This window comes from Otolemur garnettii, unplaced genomic scaffold (genome assembly GCF_000181295.1).
Source record: "Otolemur garnettii isolate 467f Iridium unplaced genomic scaffold, OtoGar3 scaffold00149, whole genome shotgun sequence".
Lineage (NCBI taxonomy): Eukaryota > Metazoa > Chordata > Mammalia > Primates > Galagidae > Otolemur > Otolemur garnettii.
In genome coordinates this window covers 812,312-818,636 of record NW_003852544.1, presented here as the reverse complement: position 1 = coordinate 818,636, position 6,325 = coordinate 812,312, and the positions used below count along the sequence as shown (strand labels likewise).

The 6,325-nt window shown below is 40.1% G+C and overlaps 1 protein-coding gene and 1 pseudogene across 1 annotated transcript in view; both read right to left on the bottom strand.

Annotated features, from left to right (window-relative positions):
• TECPR2 (tectonin beta-propeller repeat containing 2) overlaps positions 1-6,325 on the bottom strand; it is a 131,709-nt gene that overhangs the window by 103,002 nt on the left and 22,382 nt on the right. The gene's annotated exons all lie outside the window — the stretch shown is intronic.
• LOC105887958 overlaps positions 3,083-6,325 on the bottom strand; it is a 7,944-nt pseudogene continuing 4,701 nt past the window's right edge.

Below are 6,325 nucleotides of genomic sequence, written 5' to 3'. Positions count from 1 at the left end.
CCTTAGCCGGTTGAGCTATAGGCGCCGAGCCAAAAAATTAAATTTTTTTAAAAAACCCCTCTTTTCATTTCTTGAGTCCCCATTCCATAATTTTCTATTATGTTAAAATACACATAAAATTACCATTTTAACCATTTTTAATTGTACACTTAAGGGGTATTTAATACATTCAAAATGTTAAGAAACCATGGGTACCATACATCTCTGGGATTCATTTAATCTTGTAAAATTCAAACTCAGTTGGGCCTGGCAGCTTATGCCTGTAATCCTAGCACTCTGGGAGGGTGAGGGGAGAAGAATGCTTACTCTGAGGAATTTGACAACAGCCTGAGCAAGAAAATAGAAAAATGAGCCAGTCATTGTGGTGGATACCTACATGTAGTCCTAGCTACTTCGGAGGCTGAAACTGGAGGATCAGTGAACCCAGGAGTTTGAGACCAGCCTGAGCCAGATCAAGACCTTGTCTCTAAAAATAGTCAAGTGTTGTGGCAGGCACCTGTAGTCCCAGTTAGTGAGGAGGCTGAGGCAAGAGAATCACTTGTAGCCCAAGAGTTTGAGGTAGCTGTGAGCTGTGATGCCACAGCACTCTACCAAGGGTGACAAAGTGAGATTCTGTCTAAAAAAGAAAAAAAAAAAAAACACCAATTTTTTTTTTTTGGTGGAATCTTTAAGATTTTCTACATTATGAGATCATATTACCTGCAAACAGATATTTATGCTTCTTCCTTTCCAATTTAGATGCCTTTATTTCTTTTTCTTACCTAACTGTTCTGGCTAAAACTTTTAGCAATGGATTGAATAGAACTGAAAAAGGAGGCATTTTTGCTTTGTTCTTAATCTTAAGAGTAAAATTTTTCAGTCTTTCATTATTGAATGATTGTCCACTGAGTTTTTCATGTATGGCTTTTATTATATTGAGGTTGTTTTCTTCTACCCTCAGTTTCTTGAGTTTTTTTTTTTTAATCATAAAAGGGTATTGAATTCCATTAAATGGTTTTCTGAATCACCTATGGTTTTTTTTCTTTCTTTCTGTTAAAGTGATGGATTAGGTTGACTCACTTTCATATGTTAGATTATACTCACATTACAGAAATATATTCTACTTAGGTCATGGTATATTATTCTTCTTTTAATTTTTGTTTGCTACTATTTTCTTCATTTTTTACATCAGTGTTCAGCATTTTGCATCAATGTTCATGATGGATTTGGTGTGTGATTTTCTTTTCTTGTGTCTCACTTTAGTAGCAGTCTAATTCTGGCCTCATAGGATGAGTTAAGAAGTGTTCTCTCCTATTCAACCGTTCGGAAGTTTGAGAAGAAATAGCATTAGTTTTTCTTTAAAACATTTGATTGACTCCATTGGTGAAGCCATTATGCCCAGGGTTTTTTTTTTGTCAGTGTGTTCCCTCTTCTCCCTTAGAGATAGGGTTTCTGTCACCTAGGCTAGAGTGTAGTGATGCAATTATAGTTCACTGCAGCCTCAAACTTCTGGTCTCAAGTGGTCCTTCCACTTCAGCTTCCCCAGTACCTAGGATTACAGGTTCTTATCATGCTTGGCTAATTTTTTTAAGAGATGGGGTCTTGCTGTGTTGCCCAGGCTGGTTTAGAACTGAGGCCTCCCACCTCAGTCTCCCAAAGTGTCAGAATTAGAGGCATGAGCCATCACACCCAGCCTCTCATTTTTTCTTAGTCCATCTGGCTAAAAGTTTGTCAATTTTGTTGATCTTTCCAAAAATCCATTTTTGCTTTCATTAACTTCCTCTATTGTTTTCCAGTCTCTATTTTGTTTACCTCTGTTATCTTTATTTCCTTCCTTCTGTTACCTTTGGGTTTAATTTTTCTTCCTTTTCTAGTTCCTTAAGTTGTACAGTTAGGTTGAGGTTGCTAATTTCAGAGGCTTTTCTTATTCTTCTATTTTATTTTATTTTTTTGAGACAGAATCTCACTTTGTTGCCCTTGGTAGAGCCCTGTGGTATCACAGCTCGCAGCAACCTCAAACTCTTTAGCTCAAGGATTCTCTTGCCTCAGCCTCCTGAGTACCTGGGACTACAGGTGCCTGCCACAATGCCTGGCTATTTTTTTAGAGGCAAGCCCTCACTCTGGCTCAGGCTGGTCTTAAACCTGTGAGCTCAGGCAATCCACCCTCCCAATGGGAGCTTGGCCTCCCAATGCTAGGATTACAGGCGTGAGCCACAGTGCCCAGCCACTTTTCTTATTTTATGTTCTTTTGAGAGTCTCACTACGTCACCCTCGATAGAGTGTCGTGGTGTCACAGCTCACAGAAACCTTAAACTCTTGGTCTTAAGCGATTCTCTTGCCTCAGCCTCTCAAGTAGCTGGGACTACAGGCGCCCGCCACATACCTGGCTATTTTTGTTATTGTTGTTGTTGCTGCAGTTATCATTGCTATTTAGTTGGCTCGGGCTGGGTGTGGCCAACGCTATAACCACCGTGCTACAGGCACCAAGCCCACTTTATTCTTTTAATGTATGCATTTAAAAGCTATAAATTTCCCCCTCTGCACCAAATTGGTTACATCTCATAAATTTTGGTATATTTTTCATTGTCATTTATCTCTAAGTATTTTTGAATTTCTTTATTTCTTCATTGACTAAAGAGGGTGTTGTTTACGCAAATTTGTGAGTTTTCCAGTTTCTCTTTTGTTATTTTCACTTTATCTTTTAGTTGCAATAAGAAGATACTTTGTGTGATATTTTTAGTCTATTGAAGGGTCAGGCACAGTGGCTCACACCTGTAATCCTAGCACTTTAGGAGGCTGAGGCGGGTGGATTCCTCGAGCTCAGGAGTTCGGAACCAGCCTGAGCAAGACTGAGACTCTGTCTCTAAAAAAGCTGGGTGTTGTGGCAGGCACCTGTAGTTTCAGTTACTTGGAAGGCTGAGGCAAGAGGATCACTTGAGCCTAAGAGTTTGAAGTTGCTGTGAACTATGATGCCACGACAGTCTACTGAGGGCGATAAAGTCAGACTGTCTCAAAAATAAATAAGTAAAAATAAAAAGCTATTGAGACTTAATTTGTTGCCTAACACAAAGCTCCCCAACTTTTTTGACATCAAGGACCAGTTTCATGGAATACAATTTTCCTATGGAAGGCAGGGGGGAAGATTTGACAGGAGGTGGAGCTCAGGCAGTGATGGGGAGCAACTGTAAATACAGATGGAGCTTTGCTTGCTAGCTTACTGCTTACCTCTGGCTGCGCGGCCCCGTCCTGACATGCTATGGACTGGTACCAGTCTATAGCCTAGGGGAGTCTAATATATGGTCTCTCCTGATAATTGGCCCATGTGCATTTCAGAAAAATGTATATGCTAGTGTAGCTGAGCAGAGTGTTCTGTACATATCTGTTAGAGCTAGTTAACTTATTACATTAAGTTTCCTTACTTGCCTTTTGTTTAGCTTTTCTAACCATTATTGAGAGGGGGATACTAAAAGTTTCTAACTTATTGTAGAATTATTTATTTCTCCCTATAATTCTGTACATTTTTTAACATATATATTTTTTTTTTTTTTTTTGAGACAGAGCCTCAAGCTGTCCCCCTGGGTAGAGTGCCGTGGCATTACAGCTCACAGCAACCTCCAACTCTTGGGCTCAAGCGAGTCTCCTGCCTCCGCCTCCCAAGTAGCTGGGACCACAGGCGCCCGCCACAACGCCCGGCTATTTTTTGGTTGCAGCCGTCATTGTAGTTTGGCGGGTCCGGGCTGGGGATTCGAACCCGCCACCTTAGGTGTACGTGGCTGGCGCCTTAGCCGCTTGAGCTATAGGCGCCGAGCCTTTAACATATATTTTAATGGTCTCATTATCAGATACATAAATATTTGTAATTGTACCTTCTTGCTGTACCGAGCCTTTTATTAATACACATGTATATGATATCCTTCTTTGTCCCTTTTAAAGTTTTTTTTTAAGTCTATTTTGTATTATTTTAGCATAGCTACCCCGCTTTCTTTCAGTTACTATTTGCATGGAATGTCTTTTTCCATCCTTTCACTTATAACCTATCTGTGTCTTTGGTTCTAAAGTGAGTGGGTCTCTTTGAGTTCTTGGAATTTGGTGAACTTCCTAGATGTCTATGCTCATGTTTTTTTATCAAGTTTGAGAATGTTCCAGCCATTATTTCTTCAAATATTCTGTCTCTATCCTTCTCTCTTTCTCTTCTCCTTTTATTACTCCCATAAAATAGATCTTAGTCTGCTTGGTAAGTCCCACAGGTCCCTTAGGCTCTGTTTAGTTTTCTTTAATATTTTTCTTTCTGTTCCTCAGACTTGATAATTTCAATTCTCTTATCTTCACAATTGCCCCCCCCCCTTTTAGTTACAATTAGAACATGGTTTAGTCTTTAAGTGTAGAGATATGTGATTTAACCTTTGCCTGGCATAACCTTAGGTCTTGTTTATGAATTGGTATCTTATTGACACAAACAGTACATTCTCTTAGTCTTACAATGTCTATTTTAATATCAATGTTGGGCAGTTGTTGTGTCCAAACTACAAAAGGGAAGGCATATAATGAGGTATGTTCAAACTCCCACCTTGTCATGGTCAAGACTCAGAAAGTTTCCCTGTGGCCTTCCTGGCTAAGGAAAGAGGCTGTTCAGTTGGTTGGGGGTTTAGGATTTTGTTTTCATTTCTCAAATTAAAGTTTAGTTTGGTAATCCTCAACTTATAAGAGAGCAGAGGAAAGTATAAGGGTTCAACAGTAAAGTACATGGATGCTAAAATGTTATTAAATTTTACCACATTAAAGGCTAGTGGAGAGATGGACAAAACATTTCCAATTAAGTCTGAAGCAATCTGTGTTTTTTCTTCTGAAAGGGGCTTTATCTCTCCTCTGCTGTTTAAGAGGTGGATCTTTGTGATTCTCTAGATTTATGATCTAGTTCTTGTAGAGTAGAGCAGCAGGAATCTGAAAGGTGATGCACAGAATTTTCTTGTTACAAGCCACATTTCTCACTGGGTGAACTGAACTGCATGCCTCCAAGGACAAGCCTAACACAGCTCTAGCTTGTTGCTGAATATCTTCAGCAGGATTCACATCTTTGGAAAAGCTGTAACAGTGCACTATAGGAAGGAGCTCACTACTGCGTGGTTTCCCATCTAAAAGTGATTTGAAACACTAAGAAACTCTATAGGCTTTGCTGGCAAGTTCATGACAATATGCACAGAGTGTTTTCTTTCTTTTGACAGTCCCAGCTGCTATATTAACTCTTCTTTAACTGGTCCTTGGAAGAAGTCTTTTTCATCCAAGTTGAAGACTTCGGATGTGAGGGTGATATGGCTGCAACATCTGTCACTCCATTGATCGCCAGGGACGATTTGGCTGATCTGGCTGACTAGGCGGGTGCCCCCTTCCTCACTCACGGCTCCAGGTACATCCCTCCTGAAGCTGCACACTCAGTCGAAGAGGACAACCTTCCCTGATAGAGGAGGACCGTTCTTCCGTCAAGGACTGTTCTACAAGTCAAGTAGCTGTGCTTCCCTGCTAGAACCTCCAAACAAGCTTTCAAGGTCCAAGTTTCACCTTTTGGTCCACATTATTTAATTTACAATTATATAATAGGTATTTATAAGATTCAGGATTGAGATCACTGACAAATATAGCACAGTTTTTCTTCATTACTGGAACAGCAAAGGGCACAACCTTAGCAAAAACATTAAACAGGAGCTCCTCAGGTTTGAGAAGTTCTATGATATGACTATGTTCTGCAGAGAGACCAAGATTCCAATATATTTTTTTTTGATATAGAGTCTCACTTTGTCGCCCTCAGTAGAATGCCATGGCGTCATAGCTCACAGTAACCTCTAATTCTTGGGCTCAAGTGATTCTCTTACCTCAGCCTCCCGAGTAGCTGGGACTACAGAAGCTTGCCACAACCCTTGGCTATTTTTAAAGCCAGGGTATCACTCTTGCTCAGGCTGGTTTCGAATCTGTGAGTTCAGGCAATCCACCTGCCTCAGCCTCCCAGAGTTCCAGGATTATGGGTGTTAGCCACTGAGCCTGGCTTCCAATAGACTTTTGAAAAATCTAATTCATAGGTATGGCTGTTTTCTCAAACCTCAGTCATCATGCTCTCTCCAGATAGTATTTCTATTTGGAAATTTAAGTATGTATTGTCAATATTATTATTTACTGCTGAGGTGATTCCTGGATTTTCATCAATTATAACGTGTTAATTAAATGCTTGAAAGGTAGCTGATGATCTTGAAAGTTCAAGTGTGTGATATGTCCAACTCTGCTAAACCCTAAAGTCACATCTTGACCTTCAGGAAGCATAGCTTTCAAGATTTCATCTGACTGGCTCAGCGCCTAT